General features: G+C 44.2%; 1 protein-coding gene across 2 annotated transcripts in view; it reads left to right on the forward strand.

Moving 5' to 3' along the window:
* The first annotated feature begins 17,138 nt into the window (after positions 1 to 17,138).
* Frmd6 (FERM domain containing 6) overlaps positions 17,139 to 25,121 on the forward strand; it is a 72,491-nt gene continuing 64,508 nt past the window's right edge. For both annotated transcript variants that reach the window (XM_036206382.1, XM_036206384.1), the window contains exon 1: positions 17,139 to 17,245. The gene's annotated coding sequence lies outside the window, so the exon portion shown is untranslated. The remainder of the gene's footprint in view (positions 17,246 to 25,121) is intronic.

Consider the following 25,121-nt stretch of genomic DNA (forward strand, 5'->3'; position numbering starts at 1 on the left):
CCAAGAACAAAGAAACAAGGCAGGATTTTAATGGAAAGCACACATAAATGTCAACTAACGGGAACTCTGACTCCAAGCTTTTCAACTGCCAATCATGATCTCCCCTGTGTTCAGCAATTATCTTGTGGCGCAGGGCTTCTCGCTTGCACACTCCGGTGCAATGCACAATGCAGAGTTCAAGCCCTGGGGCCTGAGGGTCGAGCTGGCAGCTCCAGGAGGAACGTGGAGGAGCGGGATTCCTGAGTGCTGAAAAGACATTTTCATTTTTCTCCTGGCTAAGAAAAGATTGTTCATTCGGAGTACTTGCCTGGTTAGCACAGAGAAATTCCACAGAGTCATTTTTACCACCCAAGGTGAGAAACCGGGAGGCTCCAGAATTAAACTGGTACATTTTTTGAGTAATAGTTCTGCTTCCCTCGGGTAAGAGGAATTTTTACTGATGTCACTGCCACCCACGACCACCTGCCATCTCTGCGTGGTGGCCCCAGAAGAGGGTGCAGAAGGGATGTTTGGCACAGAAGGAGCTATGGGGCCCTCTCGGAGAAGGCATCCATTATCTGTAGGCTGTCTGGTTCCATAGGCTCCCCTATTCCTTACAAAATCAAGTCAGGAGCTGTTCATGCTTAGTTTGGGATTGTGAGACAGGGCCAGAAGACAAGTCTATGAATCATATATTAGGAAGTGACTTTTTCTCGTTATTACAGCCTACACAAATTTCAGTAATGGTTATTTGTATATTAGCAATTAAGTCTTTTCATTTTAGGGCTTTTTATTTAAATCCCAACTCCAGCGGAATCCTGCTACTTGGCTCATCTCAGGTACTTGCTAACACTTAGCATCGAATGGATATAAAACTACTAGTTAACACCTGGGGCCTAAGGGTAAGAGGAAGGACTGGAGAGAAACTTCAAGTTCCTCCGAACCAACTGTGGAGTTAATAAAGGCAGCGATGTGGCATAGATCAACCTGTTCCCAAACTGTGTTCCAAGAGATGATCTCTGTACAGGCTGGATGACCCCAACTCCATTGTAAATTTGAGGAACACAACACTGAGTGAATGTCTTTGTTGAGTACCAAAGTATACACATTCTTGGTCATTGAACCATCTCTCCAGACCCCATGATAAAGTTCAAAAGCTGATTTGTTAGCCCCAAATCTAAGAAATCAAATTCACGGGAGCTTGGGCTGGGAGGGAGTCTGTTATTATCTTATTCTCTCTGTCTTTTCCTCCTCTCCCTCTCTTTCTCCATACTTCCAGGGTCTTCTGGTTGGGCACGCTGAGGTAGAGGTTGCCTTCAGACAGGTTTCATATATATCCAGTCATCAGTCTGGGCCCACATCAAGGGCCCGCAAAGCAGTGATGTCAGTGGGTGAGCTAGCCGGGACACAACAAAAAGGTTATCTGTTATCCAGAGGCTCAGAGTGAGGTTGCAGATGCTAGCTCACAGATCAACCATCTCACTAAACAGGGAAATTTAACATGGCTTGTTACTACTGATTAGTTCCGATGTGTTTGCTGTTTGTAATACAAACACAGCTGCGCATCTTTGAATTAAAAAACGAGAAAGTGAGTAATTATTTGCCTTAATTAGAAGGTAACTATAGAATTATAATAAAAAGCAATGGTGTGTTTTTACAAGTAAAGCATGTTAAATCAAACGGTATGCAAAATAATTCTAATCAGTTTTCATACATGTACCTAAAAACATGCTCTGGAGAGGGAACTGAACTGCTTAGAATTAATAGTAGAGTGCTTTCACATTCCACTCACAGAACTATTGTCAACCTTCAGAAACAAAGAAGGTTGTGGCATTCTGACACACCTTCCTAAATTTTGTGGGATTTCCCCCTCCCCGCCCTGTTTTATTTCTATATATCTTTAAATGGATGTAGGGGTGGACAGAGAAATTTAGTAAATGCAGTCTGTGCTATGAGTTCAGTCGTCTGTATTCTTAAAAATCTGTGTTGCCATATTACGAAACGTCAGAGCAAAAGACTTAGCGACTAGGTGGCCTGGGACCCTGGTTCAGCCCCCATGGCTACAAGAAGAAAGCAAAACAAAAACAAAACAAAGAGAGCATGCCTAAGCATAACAGCTTGTATGACCTGCGGCCTATGCTGTAGATGCTTAGTATTAGTCAATATATGTATGTGGGCTGTTTTCGGCATTGAAATGAATACATAACTACACTGAATACACAAGTGCATTTTCATACAGTGAAATAATACATAACTATTTCTTTAAAATGTTTGTCTCTTGCCACCTAAAGTCTTATGGAATACCACACTTAGCCTTCATATTGCACCTTGGGCGACACCAGTTTAACTTAAGGGAAGCAAGAATAAATACACAGCTCCTTTGCTAAGAGGGGAGATTGGGGGACCCTCTCCCCTCAAGGGAAAGGACTATGCTGTAATGGTGTTTGTCTGACCTGACCCGTACCTAGCATGGTGTCTCAACCATGTTTGGCATGCAACGAGTATCTGCTTGAATAAATGAATGACTGTTTATCATATCTCCGAATTATCTCTATTCCCCTAGTCCCCAAACCAATTATTTGTCAAGGTGAAGACTTTAATCAAAGCTCTTAGCCTAGGAAAATTAAATTGCTGGGCTTGGCCCCTTTTATAGGAAATGCAAAACTCATGAAATGTAAATGCTCTTGAGAAATCTGAACACGTTTCATTTACCTTTTTTTCCTTTTCTTAAAAACAAAGGAAAATTAAAAGATTAATTCATTAGCTTTTATCAAAACAAAATGAAAAACCCTAGAGAAAAAAGGTGGGAAATCCTCTCTCCTGAATCTGGAGGTACCTTGTAACTTAGTGTAGCTGGAAGAACGCAGTGAGGAAAACTAGAGACAGGCGTTGGCACACTGGTTGTCCCTAACCCAGTCAACTCTCCTAATTGTTTTTCATGTACAAGATGAAAATGTTAGCTTAGATTTGCAAATTTCCTTCAGGTCTGCAAATAGTCAGTTTCCCACTGTCCTTCGAGCAAGGGCTAACCTGTGCTTAGCGTTAAGCTTAGCGCCTTTGCCAGCACTGTCTCGTAGGAAGTCTGCGTACGTCCTGCTCTTGGACCCAATGACATCAGAAATGACGAAAACCTAGCCACTGGCACACAAAATCCTTACTTTCCTGGTGAGGTTTTGTGTAAAGTACATCTGGGGAAAAAATTCAAATGTTCTTACTTTCTTTCTTTCTTTCTTTTTTTTTCTTTTTGCTGTAGGGCAGCATATTTTAGCTGTAGAGACAATAATCTCTTCCATTGACCATTTGGGTTTGAATTTGGCTTTAGTTTTAGGTAGAGGACTTCTTTATGCCATAGGTAACTTTACCTTTTCAATATTATTACTAAATTAGAAAGTACTCTCTCATGAGTTTGTTAGGGGACTTAAGAAAAGAAGTAAAGGAAAATACTTTAGTACCTGATACACAGTGATCAATTGATAAGGCCCCATAATTGAACCTTTCCATAGCCCCTTTATCTAGAAAAACAGTATTTTTTTTCTGCTAAACTGCCGTAAGTTCTATTACTTTGGGCTGAGTGTGGTGGGACACACCTGTAATCCCAACACTTTCTAGGTAGACACAGGAGAAGCAGGAGTTAACATCCTCCTCTACTACCACTAGGTAATAGAGCTTGAAGCCAGCATGGGCTACTTGAGACCCTGTCTCAAAACAAAACAAAAAACAAAAACACCAAACCCAAACCCACTCCTTTTGGGTTGATGAAGCTTTTCATGTTGTCCAGTTTGTAGGCCTTTTGTGGGAAGTGTGGAGGGCAACGATAGGTCACTGACTGACAGCTCTCCCCACCCCTCTTTGGAGGACCAGAGCCTTCTGCCATGAAGCGATCTTTGGTATGGGTCAACTCATCTGCTACCTAGCTACCTGTTCTGTCTGGCTTTGTACCATGGCCCATTATACCCATTATATTTCCATCAGAGAAGTTACTGCATGAAATGCTGATTTGTGTTGAGGATGGCTCAGAAAGCCCTTCTATTGGCCGATATCTTTGTGTTTCAGCAAGCTACAAGAGATGTAGCACAAAATATAACTTAGTACAGTAAGGTCCGGTTTGAAGCCCTCAAGGTTAAAATGTGGGAAGTGATACCTGAAAACTCTCAGTGTGACAAGGTCACATGCTCATTTATTGTGTGCTGGAGTTCTGTGTCCCCCATGCACTCTGAGAAGGAGGCAGCAGAGAGTTCATTCCCGAGAGAGCTGAGGAACAACAGTAAGATGAAGTCAATTGTAGGGAAGAAAAGTCCACATTCATTTGGAACCAATTTCCCACACTCATAAACACCATAATAGTAGATACATTTCACATGTAAAAATAAAACTTCACTTGTTCAATGAAATAATTGTCCAGAAATTCTTCTTGTATGACTATGCTTCCAATTTAAGGTCAAGAATAAACATTTTAAGTAAAAGCTATTACATCAAAATCCTTTAAAACCTGAGTTGACTAATTAATTGATGTGCTCTGGCTTAACATGTAAATGATGTCAAATATGTCATATGCCATTCCTTTATTTTAGGAACATAGCTTTGCTATAAATATAAACGTATTTTTGAAGCGTAACAAGAGTGATAACACTGCCCAGAAATAGTGTCTGAGCTAACGCAAATGGCATGCCATCAGCAGAGGGCAGAAAAATTCACAACTGTTTGCCACCACAGACTTCCAGGGCAGTGTATCCTAGGAAATAAAAGTACAGAACAAGAAAAGTTTGTCCCCCCCCCCCCCCCCCCCCCCCCGCCCATCAACAAGCAGGACCAGTCACAACACTAGAGGGATGTCTTCTGAAGTTGGAGCAAGTAGTAAAACTAAAGACTACATTCAGATGTTGATATCTTCTCAAGTTCATAATTGTAATCCGTACATCCGGCCAAATTTTTTTCACAGCCGTTCAAATCCAACCCTCCCCACTCAAATCTCTCAGAAGATTTCAATAGTTGTCTCTTCTTCTTGAGATTTGAGGACATTTATGAATTCTCCAAGAAACTAAGAGCAGCAAGGTTGTCTGTAAAAAGTAGAAAACTGGCCAAGTTCCCTCCAGGCTTAATAATTGGAGGGGCCGGGATGACCTGGCAGTCAAGGCCAGGGGAAGAACGGATGCTCTTCTTCGCTCGGCCTGGCCTGTGAGCCTGTAGAAGAGGGTGGTTCTGCATTGCTCACATTCTTGCTGGAGACTCTCATTGCTGGGCCACTTCTCTGGGAGCCACAGCTGGTATCAGAGGTTCTTGTCACATGTGAGAGTTTACCACGTGGGTCCAGCAATGCCACACAAAACCAGAAGGACTGACGGCGCTGACTGAAGGACAGTTTTCCATCTGTAACTTGAACATTCAAACTCTCTTGCGGGGTGTGTGTGTGTGTGTGTGTGTGTGTGTGTGTGTGTGTGTCTTACATGTAGTAACTGGAGGTTAGAGAACACAAAAGCTGAGTTCCAAATAGAATGCCATGGGGCGTGGCAACTTGAGAGCTTCAGTCTGGTCCTCTCTTTAATCCCTTCCCTTCAAGACCCAGGCAAGCCTGAGCTGTCACAGAGGAAGGGGGTGTCGTCCAGCTCTGCTTAGTGACTCCTTCTTGCCAAATGGCCTCCAGAGACTCTTTGTAATTATTGTTAAAGAGGTCCACCCACTGGAAATGGGCTGAGAGTCTGTCCCCAGCCCTTCCTGTCCCACATACATACGTGGGTTTAAATCAGTGAGTGGGCACACACCTTGGGTAGTTTCCCTGTATTCTGATACACGGATTGCTGTCTGAAATCCCTACCCTCTGCCAAGAAGGTGGACGCTCAGTGTCACCTATGATCTCAATTAAAAACAGGTGTTTCCATTTGTACAGAGAGAAGTGTCCTCTCTTCAAATTACCCGGGAATTCAATTACTAATGAGTTATTCAACTTTGGGTGATTTGCTAATGTCTTGTTTCCTTATTTCTAAAACAAAATATATGATGGTGCCTATCTCATACTATTGCTGTTATGACTGAAGAAGACCATACACTTAAACTTGGCACAGGCTTTAAGACACAGTGAATGACCATAAACAATCAGCTGTTACTTATAAACGCAACACATTCCTAGAAATCCTTACCCTTGTCATTCACTCAACAAACCACTTTCTAGCCATGCCCCCTTGTGACTATTTATCTATGAACTGTCTCCTTCCTAAGTCCATAATGGGAAGAACAATAGGAACGAAATATAGTCATTTACACAGGTACACAGGTGTAAAAGATATACACGTCCAACGGCCTCTGCCAAAAGAGAAGACTTTGGAGTGGGAAACAGTGGGATGCCCATATATCCTGCTCAGTCTATATATTCTCAGCTTCAGCGTATTTATCAAAACGTTAATTAAGGCTCTGTTCATTTCTACATAATTAGATTGATGTGGCAGTTTCTAGGGACCAAATGCAATTATGCTATTCACCAAGACGCTGGTAGTTTCCGCTTCATTATCTTTAGTTGAACAGCTTCTTACTGCCCAAATTAATAATCAATTTTGATTATTCTATTCACATCACAGGAAATTAAAAATAGACAACCCTTTCTCAACCTGACTTGGCGACGATGACGTCAATGCCCTTATCGTGGTAAAAAAGATTACTGACCACGTCTTAACTCGTTCCCCCTTCGCCTGAAGGGTTTATTCCCTGGAAGGGGGTGGGAAAGCTGCGGGCTTGCGGCGTTTTCAAGCTTCAAATTGAACACTTCAAAGTCTTGACTTTGTGTCAAACTTGCTTCGTGGTCACGCCTGGCTGTCACAGTCACTTGGAGTCAGTTGCTGCTATTTTAGATCAAGATCCGCAGCCTTGTCGCCAGTTCTTACGTGGTTCAGATCCACTGCCAGATTTCGGGAACCACTGTCCAAAAGAAATCAGCTAATACATCTAAGTGGGGGTCAGACAATATGTTTCCAGGACGGTTTGTTCCCCTTTTTATAGCTGTTCTTGGGTTTTGCCTTCATGGGATCTTCAGTATACTTAAGTATATAATGTTTATAGTCTTTCTCATAAACGACAGAGAGATGATTCACAGTAGAAATTTAGAGCTGAGGGAGAGTATTAGTCAATAATGTGATCAGTATAACTTACATAATCAACTTTTGACAGCTCTCAATCATTTCAGAGTTTAATTTTAAATGACTGGGGATCTGGCTCAGTGGTAGAGTGCCTGCTTGCCATATACAAGGTCCTGCGTTCAATCCCTAGAAACAAATAAAAACAAAGGTTAATGTTTATGTATTTAGTAGGGGCTACTACTTTAACATACAGACTGTTTAATCTATTAAATACATCTCTACCATTTTGTGGGTCCCAAAAACATGGGCTTCACCTTTAGTGGCTCTGTTCCAAGCTTCCTAAAGGCTCACTCAGGGTCCCCAGATGGATCCCATCCCCACCCTAGAACATAGGCATACTATTTTACTGACATTTACCTTCTAGATCAGTGATTATCAACAGGCAATGAAAATTCTTCATTGCAGGTGGGGTCCTCTGCACTGTATAGGGTGTTTATCCGTGTCTCTAGCCTCTAACTGCTAGCCTGACCACTGCCCTTCTCCTCTCCTCCCTGAGGGCTAAGAGCAGCACCTCTCTAGACCTGACCAAATGTTCTCAGAGGACAAAATTACCCTCTGCATAAGGACCACCAGAAATGGCAAAATATGGATGTGAAGATTTCTTTGTGTCCCACATTTCAGGTGTTGAAATGCCTTCAAGGCGGCAAATCCCTCCATAATGGCAAAGGGTTGCTTCTCAGAATGTTCTTGGGTCTGAAGTGAGGAGAGCAGGCGCTACAGAGGTTTGAATGCTGACATATGCAGCTTTTTATTAACAAGCAGAAAGGAAGATGACACTTTCAAGCATGGCTCACTGGACCTAGAATTATCTCGTCCACCTATCAAGCATATGCACGCCCTGTGCTTTGTAGGATTAATGGCCGCAGCTTTGCCGACTGAGGAAGGATCTGGGACATGGGGCCATAGTGGATGCTTAAGACAAATTGCCCAAATGAAAAGTTCCAGGTTGATTGACAAGGGGTGCTTTTTTTGCATGCTGGGTTTTGATGTACTTGAGTCCTTAATACCTGACATGACAGTACCTAACAAAAATCTGCTAATGAGACAAAAGTACATGATGGAGAAGGGCCTGGAAGAGCTTCGGTCGGGAGACTGAGAAGCATCAGGAAAGAGTGGCCTAAGGGAAAATACAGATGAGTCTTGAGGTGGAGAAAATGACCACACCTGAGAGATAGCCTGACCAGCTCTGCAGTGGAGGCCACCAACGGGACCCGAGGGACAAAGAAGGGACCGAAGGACAAAGAATGCCAGGTTCCGTTCCGATTTCCTACCGGTTTTCTGTAAAACTCTGGGCATCTGTAAATGAGGATAATGATGGTAATTCCTTCAAAGAACTACTACGAGGGTTCCTCAGGGTTACCTTTATAAACCTCTTCTATGACGGGCAAGCAAAGAGGAAGGCTGGGTTGAGAGTGGCGGGCAGAGGGACTGAAGAGAGCTATCAGCGCAACTCCCCTGAGCAGCAGGTGTTTAGTATGGTGGGGGGTGGGGCAGAGAGGAAACAGGGAAGGTGGGGAGAAGAGGAAGAAGAGGAGGAGGAGGGGAGGGGGGACAGAGAGCAAACGCTATCTAGAAACATCTAAGTAGTCGTTGTGCTAGGAAAGCGAGCCAAGCAGAGAGGAATACAAAGTTGACCGCGCATCTGTGGCAACACTGATGGGACTGTTGTCTTGGTGACATGGCTGATTAATCAGCTGGTCTATTTGATTTGCCTGGACTTCCTCGATAACTTTAAAGCAAAAAAGCAAAAAAAAAAAAAAAAAAAAAAAAAAAAAAGCAATGGCCGAGTTGACCTTCATTTTGTTAGAAAAGCTGGATTAGAAGGTCGAGAGGCCCGGGACTCAAGACTATCCCAGGGATTAAACTGAAAAGAAAAGAAACGAAGCCAAAAAACAGGCACTGAGCAGAGACTCCTGTCGGGGAGGGGGGGAAGGGTAGGCTAGGGAGCTGCCTGGTCTGGGGAGAGAGAAGGGTGTAGCAGACCCAGTGATTTCCAGCAAGGGCTTGGATGTGGAGCCACAGCCGCTAACTTCACCTGGAGGAGGGGGTGTTGGGCCAGGGGAAGCAAGCCCCTCCCCCCCCCCCCACCCCCCACCCCCCACCCCCAGCTGAATTCAAGCCATTCTGTCTCCAAGGCCATCCCCTGGGCATGCTTTGTTGGTAAAGAATTTAGCAGTTTATAACTACTTAGAAAAATTGTTCCAGCAAGCATCTTAGTGTGTAAAAAGGCTGTAAGATGATTAGGTAAAGCAGGAGGAAGTGTTAGGATAGAAACACAATCTATAATAAGGGACGTCATCAACGGATTCAGGCTTTTAGTCATTATCCCATATCTATACTTGAAAAACTAAATATTATGGTTGACTTAAGGCACCCTATTCATGCCCATCAAAATTCCTTCTTCTTATCAGCCTCTGGGATATTCTGCCCCCAAAGCATCTCAAATGCTGTTTTTCCTTCCACATTCTCATCTGGGCATGCCGCTCTGCTCGCCACCCCACCCTCAACACACAAACACAAATGCATGGCTCATACACATTCTTCCTCCCTCCACATAAGTAATGACATAAGTCATTCATTCAGTAAATATATGCCAGGCATGTTCTAGAGACTAGGGCCACAGCAGTTAGAGATAAGCTGTGTGCTCATGCAAAGCTTAAACTCCAAGAGACAAACACATTCATAAATCATTTCAGAGGGAGAAGTGTTATGAAAAAGATGAATGTACATGATCATGAATACCTTATGTTGATTTTTAATAAATCTATGTTATATGAAATTATCATAGGCTATATACATGTGCCCATTATCCTTTCAGACAAGGACAAAAATTACAATCCAATATAGATTAATGACAGAAGAGAAGAATCGCTTTCTGTTTTTCCAGCTCAAGAAGCCACAGGGAAGCTGGGCATGGTGCCACCTGTGATCACATCACTTGGGAGAGAGAGGCATGAAGCACAGGCTATCCCCAGCTACAAGAGACGTCTGATATCTCAAAAAAGACAAAACAAGAAACCAAGTGGACAAATACATAGTCACTTTTTAAAAGAGTATGTCTCACAAATGCATCCCCCACCTTACCTTCAGTTAGTTAAAACTAGGACTGCCCAATATTATCCTGTCTTTGTACCTATCAAAAGTCAACACCATGATCTGAGGTTTTTGAGACTAATTTCCCCACCCATGATTTCTAATTCAAGATCTGCGGTATTATTACTAGAGTTCTTCCCTCAAGAACTAACGTAGTGGCACTCACTCCAGGGTGCTTTATCAGGCCACCATTTTAAAAACAAGAGTGTAAGCATTACCTTGCTTGTAGAAGACTTTATTTGGCATTTAACTCCATACCCAAACTGAGTAAGGGTGAGTATTGATTTTTTTTCCAACTTACACATAAAGGAAGGTAGGGATTTAATGAAGATGTCCCAGCAGGGCCATGTTTTAAACCCCAGGAGCCAGGCCACACTTGACTTCAGTGAAAGGACTCCCTGAGCTCCACTATCTCACTTGTACTTATTCACCAGTCTCTTTTAAGCACTGAAAGCCCAGTTTAATGGTGGGCTTGTTATGCTCACAACCTACTCACGGATGGGGGAGGGGGCTTTTGTGAAGGCCTCTCAACAAACCACACTGTTGCTGGTGTTCTCTAGAAAGCCAAGTATTCACTAAGCAGGACTCTCAAGTTCTGGAAGATCAGTGTTCCCGTTTCCTACTGTTCTTACGGCGGTTGCAAGCACAAAGTGATACTATGTCATAAAACAGTGAATAAAACCTCAGTAGCCCCAGACATCTATATGTTATCACTGTGTCTCAAAGCGACTCCTCCTGGGATTACTATCTCAGATAGCAGACCGAAGATAGGACAAGCCTGAAGTATAAATAAGGCTGTGGAATCAGTGTGCTGGCCACCCACAGGCTCCCTTCCATCTCTCATCTAATCTAACTTTAGGTGGGGCTGTTACCTAGAAGTAGGGTGTGTTTTCTTTCAGCTTTTCAGAGAACAATCACGGAATCAAGAGCTGGAACTCCACTCTGGGTCTTTTAAGATCCATTCTATGAACACCAATGTCAAACACTATGGATTTCAGGCTGGAGGAATCAGTCCCCACTCCTGCTGTGTATTTTTCTGTACTGATGCAAAGCCTCACTCATGAGACAGCAGTCCTAGCTTCACAAGGACTCAGCTGTGCTCCAGTCAGCAGGGGCACCCCTTCAGCTAGCCCTGCTGCTGCCACTGAGCCTTGCAACAACCAGAACTCAGAGCCATCCTCCATCCTGGGTCACACCTTTGCAAGACAGAAGGGCTGGGCGGGGCCCTCCTGGCCTTATCTACGGAGCCTTTTCTTCTCATTCTTTGTTGAATATTCTAGTTTTCCACGACTGAGATTGTGATGTTTGTGGGGAAACAAACCATACAGACTGTGTGTCCTATATCCATCCTGTACATGTTGTATAAAAAAAAACCCAACCATACTACTTGAGATTGTGATGTTTGTGGAGAAGCAAACCATACAGACTGTGTGTCCTATATCCATCCTGTTCATGTTGTATAAAAAAAATCCAACCATACTACTGTCTCCTACATCCTATACATGCTATATTAAAAAAACCAACCATACAGACTGTTTCCTACATCCTATCCATGTTGTATACAACCAACCATACATACTGTCTCCTACAATCTATACATGATGTATACAGCCAACCATACAGACCATCTCCTATATCCTGTACCTGGCTGTATAAAACCAAACTTCGCTATTAAAACCAAACTTCGCTATTTGTTGGTTTTGACAAAGTCTTGCTATGCATTCCTGACTGGCCTCAACTTGTGGTAATTCTCCTTCTTCCTCTGCCTACTGAGTGCAGGGAGGCCATCCCAGCTGCCTTGAGCTTTTCACATTTTGAAGTAAGGAATACATGTGTATAGAAAACCAAAACAACAAAATACTACAAATAAGTCTTAAAAATATTTTTAAGATTATTTTATTGTTTAGAATTAAACTGTGATAAAAATTAACTGTGTGAGCAGTTTCCAAATTGCATCTGCTATAGTAAGCATTCCTGTACATGTGCTTTCTAGACACCAGAGTAATATGTGAACAGTTAAGATCAATTCCATATAGTGAAGAGAAACTTTAGTTTTTCATCTATGATGTACTCCAAGGTTTTGAGGGATTCATAGTTTATTTTAATACTGAAACTTTGGTTCTGGTCTAAAAGAAAAGTCAGTAATTTGGCATGCTGGCTTTTAAAGAAAACTTTCCCAAAATCAAAGACAATTTATCATACTGGCTGAAGGTCATGCAGATTAAGTTCACTTCCCATTTTGGTAATTATCGAGATGCGCTTTTAAAGCAAACTAAAAGACTTTCTGAATGAGATTACTTAAGTCCTATCTAAGGTTTTAAATGTCTTTGTAGCTGATAAAAACACATTACAGCACGCAGACACTTGAATAGCACGGCCCTGCCCTGCTGGCCCTCTTACCCTAACATTTAAAATGCCCTTTTTACTGCTTCCTCACTGTGTTCTGCAAAACAAACACTGAAGGAGATTTTAGTGATCAGGTCAAGAAAATGGATTTCAAGTATTTAAACCTATCTAATTATTCTCCTAGGGGCACCTACCCAGAAATTTAAATATGGGTGGTCCCAATTCATGTGATTTGGGACCTTTTTACTTTATGTTGTAAAAGTGACTTGTCTGTGTTCAGTAAAACCCACATGCCATTAGATTTTGAGCTTTGATTTTTCCCTTGGGCTCATGATAATGACTTACTTTCTTGTCATACTAGAGTCCAGAAAGCTGCAATACACACACACACACACACACACACACACACACACAGAGACACACCCCAGTCATATGATCACAGAGTAAATAGAATATAATCTGTAGTGTGTACTATTCAATGATTAATTAAAAGGATTAATGCTATTGAGCAATCGACTTCAAAAGACTTACTTCTATGCAGTTCAGCAGCACAAAACTGAAAAACAATTTCATTAAATTCTCATTTGCTCATCAAATTTGGTATAAGGCAGGATGTATGTATAGGCTGAGTAGGCCCTGAACTCAGTTGTCCTCCTGCCTCAGTCCTCAAAGTGCTGGAATTACAGGCATGCAACACCGTGCTGGGCTTTGCTCATTAATATTTGAGGAAATCTTTAGCAATAGGATACCTTGATTATTGAGAGACAAAGATTGATTTTATACAGCATGTACAGGATAAAGGACACACAGTCTGTATGGTTTGTTTCCCTACAAACATCACAATCTCAGTCCTGGAAAACTAGAGTGAGAAGAAAAGGCTCCATAGATAAGGCCAGGAGGCCCCGCCCAGCCCTTCTGTCTTGCAAAGGTGTGACCCAGGATGGAGGATGGCTCTGAGTTCTGGTTGTTGCAAGGCTCAGTGGCAGCAGCAGGGCTAGCTGAAGGGGTGCCCCTGCCGACTGGAGCACAGCTGAGTCCTTGCGAAGCTAGGACTGCTGTCTCATGAGTGAGGCTTTGCATCAGTACAGAAAAATACACAGCAGGAGTGGGGACTGATTCCTCCAGCCTGAAATCCATAGTGTTTGACATTGGCGTTCATAGAATGGATCTTAAAAGACTCAGAGTGGGGTTCCAGCTCTTGATTCCTTGATTGCTCTCTCAGTAGTCAGAGAAAGGAGGAGATTATTACAAGTTGAAGCCAGTCAGGAATATACAGCAAGATCTTGTAAAACAAACAAGCAACAAACACCCAAATATAGACCTCTTGACTTTCAAGGGTAAGCTCTATGGTTATTATGCTTTAAAAGCAAGGCATGCTTCTGGATTCTTCCTCATTATGTTCCCCTACCTAAGATCCCGTAGCTCCTGACCCCAAGTATTTCTTCACTTAATGTGGGGTTTTTTTTAAATGTTCCAAAGTCGAGTTTGTAGTCCAGACCTATGCACAGTCACTGCTAGTTTTTCAAAGTCCAGATGATCCCAATATGTTGACAGGCTTGAGAAGGACCACCTTAAACTGGTTCCCAGGCAAACGTCTGCTCCTTCTTCTTCCCCTCTCGGGTTCTCCCTGAAGGCTCCAGGCCTTTGCCTGGAGTATTCCTCCAGAGTAACTACCACACAGCACTGAGGATGCTGCAACTGTTTAAATTTCTGCCTGTTCTCCCAATCTGCTCTAAGATTCAGGAGTGAATTTTTATCTTTGAATCCCACGGGTAACCCTATGCCCCAGTGTTGGGAATACTTAATATACTCGAAGGGGAATAGATCCAAAGAAAAACAAAACTAAAATTGTATCATGTTGATATTTAAATGCTTTAGAAAAAGTAGTAATTTAAGATGTGTCACTGGTAAAGTATTCCACATTAGAGAAACATCTCATTGTACCAGTGAAAATAAACTAGATCCCAACATCAAAGGAGAAACCAGACTACACACAGAACTGCATTCCTCATCATAATGAGCACATTAAAACCATATCATGTGATAAGAAATGCATCCTTTCTCAATCCCCTTTCTATATTTAGTGGGTTGTGTTGCTTCCAAGTCAACTCTTTGGGCATTTTATGTTGCAGGGGTTTATAAAACTTATTTACAAAGTTTGAAGTAGTTTACAAAATGTACCACATAAGAGTGTGATTGCTGTAGGGTTCACTGTTAATATGGCCATTACAATTCAGAAAAAAATTCACATAGTAAATTTTACCACAATCTAATCCTGGACAATAAGTCCAATCCTAAATATTTTTAAAGCTACTTAAAATATTTTGCTCTTTGGATTGCCTAATTGTTTTAATAATTGCAGTTATGTTTCACAATCTAACAATATGTTGTTTTCTTTTTTTTCTCTGCTAGACTTTGATACATGAAACCTGAAAACAAATCAGATTTAGGAACTCTTTTCCAAAACAGTTTCCAAAATGTTTCTCATTTATCATATACAATAAATGCTGGTTTATCTCATTAAACACCAATTAAATTATAACCAACTAATACCCAATATGTACCCATCCCGAGAAAGTATAAAAAGTGAGAGAAAAAGTCTTTTGTTCACATGCTTGTGGGGAAGTCAGATCACTTTTGGGAGTTGATTTTCTCCTACCAACAGGTGGGTCCTGTAGTCAGGCATGGTTACCAGTGCCTTTAACTGATAAGCCACCTCGCTGGCCCCATTATCTACTTTAAATGCAATACAAGACATCATGATTAACTACTATTTTATATTAGTACACACAGTAAGTAAAAAGCTTATTGAAACACTTTTTGTTCTGTTTTCCATAAACGAGCCATCACTTTAAGATCTACGTGTGATTTTCCTAGGAACTGCCTAACTAAGGAAAGGTAACCGATCACAATCCTTAATACTCACACTCTCCGAACAGGAAATGCTTTTGGGGGTGTGCTCTTTAGTTTTTATGTCAACTTGACCTAAGCTAGAATGATTTGGTTAGACGGAACCTCAATTGAGAAAATGCTTCCCCCACCACCCCTACATTGGCCTTTGATGCATTTTCTTAATTGATGATTGATATCAGAGGGCCCAGCTCACATGTGTGTATGTATTGGGGGTGGGGTGCAACCCCTGGGTTGGTGGTCCTGGATACTATAAGGAAGCAAGCTGAACCAAACCAGTAAGCAACACTCATCCTTGGCCTTTACATCAGCTCCTGACACTCGGTTCCTGAACCGAGTTCCTGCCCTGACGTCCTTCTGTGATGGAGTGTGGCCTGAGAATTGTAAGCTGAAATAAATCCTTTGCTTTTGGTCATGGTGTTTAATCACAGAAATAGAAACCCTAACTAAGACAGAAGCTGTTTCAAGCATCTGTAAGGAACCCCAAATTGACCATCTTTGGCTATGCAAACAAGCCACACAGATAAGGCACGTCTATTCAATCAGTAACAGATAGCTTTATGTAGTTACGTATGGATCGAAAAAGAGGACTATTTCAAAGTTGGCTTCTACCGGCATCAAGTGTTCTTTCTCGGGTCCCTGCGCCTACCCGGCAAATCCAGACACACGGACTGCCCCCTCATTTGAGAGCAACGCTCACCGAACACAGAACCCAGCGTGTAGTTCGGTGGGTGGCAAGCCGCGTGGCCAGTTGGGGTCGCTCTCCCTAAACCCTGCCAGGCACCGCTGCAGGGACAGATGGGTGCAGGACAGAGAAGTGGACTTGACTTCTCCACCTGACTACTAAAGGGAGCAAGGAAACCTCCATGCTCTGCTGAGGTCTTTAGGCCTAATGAAATCCTTTCTTGCCGCCTTCTGTCTGCATCACTCGCCGCCGAGCGGGTCACCTTCACCTAGGGCAAACCTCATTTTGAGGGCCACGGGCAGAGAAGCCTGTGTCAACCTGGAGAGACAGACTGAGCGGGGGCGGATGGGCTTGGGCCGCGCCCACATTCTGCATGCAGGATAAAGCTGGGAGGGCGAGGGGACCGAGGAGTCACGAAAGCCTCCTCCACTTGGAGACCGCCTCCTCTCGGAGTGGCCGCCCCTGTTTGTTCCGAATTATCAAACGGGAGCTCAGGTCAAAGAGCCACCCATAGGTAACCCGTCTAGGCCCACGAGGGTGCGTCAAGGGGGCTGGGGGTACGGGGGCGGAGCGGAGAAGTGGACCATGTCTGAATGGAGGGGGGAAGCTGACATTTACCCTCGTGCCCTGGCCTCCGTCGCGCGGGGAAAAGGAATGCAAAGCCAGAGTCCACGCTATTTATTCCATTGGAGCCGGGCTCGGTTATCCGGGGCTCCGAGGAGGGACGGATCTCCCCCGCAATCCCTCGCCCGCAGGTCGTCTCATCCCTCCTCGGGACTATTGGTTAGGTCCGAGGCGAGGCGGGGCGGGGCAGGGCAGGGAGGGCAGCGCTCCACGTGCGGCGGCGATCCCCAGCTCTCGGCTTCTTCCGCCGCTCGGCCTCCGCTTCTAGCTCGGGAAGGGGCGGGGCCTCGGGAGGGAGGGCGTGTCCTAGGAGGGGCGTGGGCGTGGGCTCGAGGGGGCGGAGCGGAAGGCGGGGGCGGGAGGCGGGGCCGCCGCCGCGCGTTGGTCTGGCGGCGGCAGAGGGCTTGGGAGCAGCGAGAAGGCTCGGCGCCGCTGGAGCAGACGCCGGTTCGGAGTCGGACGCCTGGCGCTGGCGACTTTGGAGGTATGCGCGGGAGCGGGCGCCGGCCTGCTGGCTGGCCCCCTTTCTGGAACGGTGCACCCCGGCCGCCGCTGTGCCCCCTGCTGGACTGAAGTGTGATTCCCGGCAGTGCCGCTCTCGGCGTCTTTCTTTCTCACCGGGCTCCCTGGGCGTCGGGCACCGGGCGGGCAGGTCGCCTCTCCGCGCGAGTCGGAGCTCGCCCAGGCCGGGGCCCCGGGGCAGCCGCGGCCGCGAGGGAGGCGCGGAGCTGGGGGTGCCGGGAGCTGCGTTCCCTGCACCCCAGTCTCCGGGACCCCGGTTCGTGGGGCGCCTGCTTGTAGCGCCCCGTCTGAGTAGCTGGGACCAGTCGTGAGCCGGGTGTACCCCAGAGCGCTGTGCCGTAGTGCCTGTTGTGCGCGCAGGCCGGGCAGCCGGCTTCGGGAAGGCACCCCAGCGTGGCCGTCCGGTGTCCCCGCAATTGCCTAGTGTGGGAAGCCCCTGAAGGGGGCCTCAGGGATGGATACACAAGTAGGGGGTGCGGCCTGCAGAATTTGGGTTTCTGGAGGAACTTAACATGGCCAGGCAGAGAAGACCACTAGCCTCCTCTCCGGGGAAGGCGGGGATGTGGACAGCTGGGGGCCACCCATGTGAGGTTTACAGGATTAAAAAAACACTTGGGAGTTCCAGGATGGCTTAGCCTAATGGTGGGGCGCTTTCTTAAAGACAGGGGTAGATGGGAAGCTGTCAAAACAAGCACATTTGAAGTTGAAATAAAGGCTGGCACAATTTTCAGACCGTGCAGTTGTGTGGCTAGTGTCGGGAGAAATATTACCTCATTGGCCCCCTTAACACTTTTTTTTGGGGGGGGTGGTGTTTATTTATTTATTTAAGCAGCCAGTCTGTTTGGCTAGCATTGCCCTCGGGAGCTGTGTAGTGCCCACAGCGGGCAAAGATAACTTGCGCAAGGGTTCTGGGCACTTCTAAATGTGGAGGGAAAGTGTACCTTGCCGGATTTTCCACGCACGATTCCCTCCTTTCTTTGGACCTGGTGATGTTTGTTTACTGGTTTACTAAGCATCTATTTAGGTTTAGTTTTTGCACGAAATACACCCCCTGTTGCCACAGGGTGTAGTTTGGGGATTAGAGAATGCTTTTGGAGAGAGCTGCTAGTGGCTTCATTTTCCAGGAATGTAAGTCATTTCCTTTCTGTGGTTTCAGGGAGTTGATATTTCACAGCATCAAAACTCGGTGGGGAAATTTTTCCGTAATAACATCTGTCATTTATAGGGCTGGTGACTTTTGGGTTTTCTTCTTAAGAACAGTGCGTAAATTTAGGCCCAGCATTGTTAAAGGGACAAGAAGGGTTTTTTTGGTTTTCATTATCCCGAATCTAGAGTATTGAGACTGCTGTAGAAAGTTTTAACAAGCAAGACCTACAAACGGCTTGCAGGATGGAGAGTGGGGGAGGGGAAAGAGCAGAAAGGGCCAGGAAAACAGATGCCTTTTGCTCCGGTCCTTTGTAGTAAATACTTTTAGCACCTCATCATTTTCCTTGGGTGTGGTTTTGAGACATTACATTTTTACCTTAAAAATGAGAATACTCCACAATTGAAGGCAGTTGACATTGAAATGTGGGGTGGTTTTTTTAATGGGGGGGAGGATATGTTTGTAAACATACTGAGTTCGTATTTCTTAGTAAAGTAGACTTTTGGTAGGATTATTAGATGGAGGATCCCCGGGCATAGCCCATATCAAGTTATCTGCAGGGTATCTTCTCCAGAAAGTGGACTGGCATAAGAATTCATTCCCCTACCAGTTTGGAGTTGCTTGCAGAATACCTGCTAATGGACACTGATGGGCCACAGTAGCGGGCAGTTCTGGCAGGGCTCAAAACATTTTGACACAGGAAAATCTTTTGTCTTCATCCCTTCCTTTTTGGGGCTAACAGGGTTAAGACACCAGCTCCAAGTACACAATTTGAGCTGTAGATTTAAGGTGCCCCTGGCTTTACAGGAAAATGCCTGAAAGCAACCTGGGCAGGCATGAGGCCTTGCTTTTAGAGGCAACATGCCAGTGTGCTATAGGTTTTTAAAAATCTGTCATTTAGCTGGGCTTGCTGGCTGACTTGGGGGCTGTTGTAGGCCATTCCACATTTAACTGTGCTTATAGAGCTTTTGGCTTTCAGAACTTATGACATAATGGGCTGTGTAGTCTTTTGTGGCAGTTGCTTGGAATGCAGGTTTCAAATAGAATTGTTTTTGACTGAGCTGTCAGGTTTAGGAGATGTGTGTAAATGACTCCTGTCTCACAGCGAACTCCCTGATAAAGGAATTCTTTGTAGTTTTCAGCTTGGATGTTAAACATTTTGATTTCTAAAGCTGTGTGTGTGTGTGTGTGTGTGTTTTTTTTTTTTAATGAAACCTGCAAACAATTATTTTATTACATGAAAGCCAGTACCAAGAAAAGATTAATTCAGTCCAGATGTAAAAATGTATGTGAATTTTAGATTTGGATGATCTCAACAAGTTTCCCTTTTGTTGATGAGACGGCCTGGCTCCCAGATGGCATCCACAAATTACCCCATAGGCCCGTTTCTGAATTGAGGACCGAATTTCATGGGCTTTCTCCAGAGTCACTTTTATGTTATTTTAAATCTCAAATAGAAAGCTCTGCACGTCTGCAGAGAGAGAGCTTGTTATTCGCATAGCAGCCTCCCAGTGTCCCAACGCAGTACATGCAGTCTGTTCCTTAGTGTCAAACAGGAGGTGGAGAGCATTTAGATGACTAGCCTTCAAAAGTTTCTCATTAGTTATCCGATCCAGCTTTTCTTTAAGAGGAAAAAAAAAATGTTTCAGGTGTTTCCAGTCTTCAATGGAATCCAGCTGTAAGAGTTTGTGGTTTCATGTGTGTTTGGCTCTTGTTTGACTAGCCTCAACCCTCTGTCCCCTTCTTAGTCTGAACAAGTAGTTTAGAAAAGAAGATTGATCTGTTTGTTTTTCCAGGCAGAGTTTCTCTGTGTAACAACTCTGGCTGTCCTGGAACTCACAGAGACCCGCCTGTCTCTGCCTCCTGAGTGCTGGGATAAAAGGTGTGCATCACCATCACCTGCCCAGACTCCTAACCTGTGTTAAAAGGACTCTGATGCACATTTCCAACCTTGGGTTTTAGAAGTCTTTGTATGATTATGGGGTATGGGGTCTTTGTTTTTAGTTTTAGTTTTTTGTTGTTGTTTTTGTTTTTTAAATAAAACCTGAGACAGGTTTTTTTGTTGTTGGTTTTGTTTTGTTTTGACAGGGTCATACTAGGTAGCTCTGGCTGTCCTATATAGAGCAGGCTGGCCTCAAATTCACAGAGATCCACCTGTCTCTGCTTCCTAGTCCTGGGATGCTGGAATTAAAGGCGTGCTCTACCACACTGGGCTTTTCTATGACTATTTTGTATGTGTAATTACCCATTTTGTAACTTTGCTATGTTCTGGTTATGTGCAAAACAGGAGATATCTGTGATGGAGTTTCGTTTTTGTTTTTTATGCGTGGGTTTTGTTGTGGGTGTTTTTCTAGACAGGGTTTCTCTGTGTAGCCCTGGCTATCCAGGAACTCCCTCTGTAGACCAGGCTGACCTCATCGAACTCAGAGATCCGCCTGCCTCTGCCTCCTGTGTGCTGGGATTAAGGGCATGTGCCACCACTGTGCAGCTCTGTGAAGGAGTTTTATGAGTGGTGAAATTTTAATGGAACTGTACCTTCTCCAAAGCTAAGCGTGAGGGGTGGAAGTACAGCCTTCGTGGCTAAATTTCCCTGGGGAAGGGATAGTTGAGAGGGCTTTTAAAATCGCACAGTGTCGGGGAAGAGACCTGGCCGACCTATGTAAATAAGCAGGAACAAGTTAAAGGGATAATTTGAGAGGAACGAGGCAGCGGAGTACTGATCACTGGGTTGTACGGAGAATTAAAACTTACAAGGTTAAGTCCTGAAAATCAACATTGAAGTAGGGAGAACTTCCGATTTGAAAGCAGAAATGAAAAAAGTAATGTCTCTCTTAGCTGCCCAAAGGACAGATTTGGAATTGCCATGCCTAGGGTCTGTATACAGCCGGGGATGGGACCGGCTGCCCGTTGATTGTTGTCTTGGAAACCTTGCCTCCCTTAAAGTTTGCTGTTAAGTAATGCGTAGGAACCAAATGCCATTATTGCTCACCCCTACCAAGTCACTTCCGGTTTTAAAGAGTGGAAAATTTTTGTGTGTGAATGCTAATCATTATACAGATAATTAATTGGGAAATATCTACCATTTGGGAAAGTTATTAGTACATGCTTAATTAGAAACTGTGGGACCAAAGGGTTCTTAGCGGTAATGGCCGACATTATTAGAAAGTTTGGGGTAGAGGCAGGCACTCTGTACACCTCACTGTCTTTCATGATTTAATGGTGTAATTACTTCGTAGTGCAAGTTTGTATATGGTCACTCTTTATATGCATCAAGTGGCGCCATCCTGCAATATATCGTATTGATCAAAGAGATTGCAGAACACTGAGAAGGGGGCAGAAAATAACTGATCCAACAGCTGGCTGTGTTGCTCCAGGAAAAGAAAAAAATGTGTTGAAACATTCACAGATGAGCCAAGTGTAGTCCTAAGGAGGAGGCAGTGTTTACGCGGGGCTCCCCTGCCATTGTCTCTAGCTTGGCATTTCCTCACTTTTCTTTTCCCACCTGTATGGCCATGGAGGCAGAGTTGAAACAGTAAGAAACTAGGGAGAGATGCAGACTACCCGGGAGATTGTATTACTGTGCGCATAGGACGAGATTCTGATCAAAAGCATCCATTATGATACGGAGTATCCTGAGTAGATTACCCTGGAGTACCTCCAGATGTTTTCCAATGTTTTTATGCTTTATATAAAACGGTGTTTTATATTCGCATACAGCCACAGTCTCATGTGAGAGAGAAAGTCTTCTCCTAGTGAAGCTAACTCAGGAGCTGGCTCTCCAGTCACATTTATGAAATGTAATTAATATTCGCCCCACAGGAAATAGCATGTGCTGTACCATTTGAGCAGCTGGCTGGCTTTCTTTCACACCTTTTAGTCCTTGTTGCTTTATCTCTTTGACTCTGTTGCTCACTTATTCTATATAGCCAGAGAAATGCACAACTCAGAATCATCTAGCACAAAGCAATCCGGTCTAAGGAGGACCATTATTCTGACTTCTTATATAATAGGCTAGTTTAATCTGTTCTTAGAGTTCATCTAAATGCAATTAAATGTAAGTTGCTTGGTTTTCTTGGGTATTTTCCTTTTGGGGGTTGGGTGGCTAGCTCAACAATGTCATGTAATATATAGAAATTGATGAAGATAGTGGTGAGTCTTTTTCTCTTATTTCCACTAATTAATACATCCAATATCTTCATTCTGTTAACAGACAGTAGTTTAATGACTCAAAAAAAAAATGAGTACTTCAGAATTGAGAGTATAATCTTAAGATTAAAAGCAACAAAAATAACTTCAGAAATAGGATATGAAATGATTTCTAACAGCAGTATCAACAGAAACACTGAAGATTCAACAGGGAACTCGAGCTTTCTGGGACACGTTTGAAGTGTATCAGCTAAACAGTGCCCGACTTCAGCTAAGCCCTGAAGTAGTGAAAGGTGTCTTAGGTGACATTGACTAACCCATCACTTTTAGAGATAGAATGACCCGCACCATGTCTCACCTAATGACCATGCCACGGTGGGAGCGTCTCGGGACCCAGTGTCGTCCAGCTAGCAGCCAAGACAGATGGAGCTGCTGTCTAAAGCAGTGCAGATTTTGCCCTGCAGGGGAGAACACAGAGCTGGAACCCAGTACTTCTCATGCTAGTCTGCCTGGAGGCTCATGTTTTAGAGAGTGGATGTCATTTTCTGATTCCCCCCACCCCCACGGTGCTGTGTGGCTCTGCTCAGACAGCCAACCTGTCGGAATGGATCTGTAGTAAAGCGGGATCTCTTTCCGTCCATCTATGTCCGTATACACACACACACACACACACACACACACACACACACACAAACACACGCACGTGCACACACACACACACACACCCTGCACACTGAGCTATTGGGATCTCTCTTTCCCCTTCCCCATCTCCTTCCTCCTGTCTAGACTGGCCAGTGGAAGATTGGGCTGCAAGCTGCTGAGTGGGTATCCTGGACCCTGTTGATATGTTGTCTTATTGGTCCCAAGTGATCTAAGATGGACTTTAACTTCAGAAGATCCTGTCTCTAAAGAAGGTTCACTGTTTGGATCCCTCCATTTCTGCTTTCTCCCTCTCCGCAGTCCCCTCTCTCCCCGAATCTTCTCCCCCCAGCAAGTAAACATCCTCACAAACAGCCAGTCTTCACCAGTAACAGCAGTGACGCTCTGGCGCTGAGTGCTGTGGCCCACCCTGGAAAGCACTTACAAAGAAGCCTAGGATTGTGATCTCACTGAAAGACCCCATGGATAACACCAAGAGCTTGCAAAGGATGCAGATGCTTTCTCTCTCTCATGTCTCCCTGAAGAATAAGGTTCCAGACGAGGCTTACCATTTCCGTTTAGGCTCATCAAAGAAGTGGTAGTGGATGGTAGAATTACAGAAATTTTAAGTCAGAGCATGTCATCGTCAGCCCTATTGGGATGAGGCACTACCTTCAACAGAAAAAGTGTTGTCATGTATAATCTTGGAAAACGGTTCAGAGGTGCTGACCGAAGATCTTCAACCCTGACATGTTGCTCGGTGAAAAATGACAAGAGGAAAGACCATTGTAGTTCGAGGGGTGTACAGAGGAGAAGGGGGCGTGAGGTGGTAAGATGAGGGCTCTGTTTGTCTTTTTAAGTTGCCATATATTCACTGTGCACAGTGATAGGTTTCAGAAGATGTTTTCATTCAAGTGTACCGTGTGATCTGGCTGTATTTACCCCTCCCCCTTCACGCCCTTCCTTTATCCAGCTATTCTTGCCTCTGTTTTCATGTCACACACACATACATTCGCACAGGAATGTATGTATGATTTCACATATGTGTATGAGATCTAGGAACCACATATTAGAGAAAACATGTATGTCTGAGTTTGGTTTATGTCACTTAATTTGGTGATGTCCAAATTCCTTCCATTTTCCTGCAAATGATATACTTTATGATTGGATAAAACCCATACACACACACAGACACACACACACACACACACACACACACACACACATCCAATTTTTCTCCATCCATTCATCTGCTGATAGGCACTTAGGCGAATGCCACAGCATGGCTGTCATCACGAGCAGTGTCTCCAGTATGCTGACCCAGATTCCACCGGGTAGCTTTGAAGTCACTCCGTGGCACTCAGACTCTGCTCTTCTCCTTGGGTACCTGGAGCAGTGACTTGGGCTTTGCATGCCCTTCCCTCCTGTAAACGGATGGGTGATGGTATTAATTGCCCCCATGGAGTTCCTGTGCTCGCGAGATGGAAGGGGACATGCAAAACAGCTGGCCTGATGTCTGACATACAGCGAGCAGTCAGGTGGTTTCAGCCATTGGCGCTGAGAAGAAACTATGTGTAGAAAGATTAATGGACTTCTCCGAGGTCGCCTTTGTTTACAACTAGTTCATTGGATTTTCTTCTGAGGTAACAAAACTGATTGCTGTTCAAATATTGGGCAGTCTGTTGCTACAGGAAGAACAGCTGGCCTTTCCTACTGATTGATCATTCATGGGAGGAAGTTTTCCAAGTTCTCTTCTAATTGTTTTTTGTTTTCTCTCTTTTTACAGATACCAAAAAGTAAATCTGCATATTAAACATATTCTATATGTCATTAACATATTGGGTAACGTACTTTCAAACTTAAGAGTGGTAGAGGACCCTGCTTTCTGCTCATAGGCCCTGCAGAATTT

The sequence above is a fragment of the Onychomys torridus genome, chromosome 14, assembly GCF_903995425.1.
Source record: "Onychomys torridus chromosome 14, mOncTor1.1, whole genome shotgun sequence".
NCBI classification, from domain to species: domain Eukaryota; kingdom Metazoa; phylum Chordata; class Mammalia; order Rodentia; family Cricetidae; genus Onychomys; species Onychomys torridus.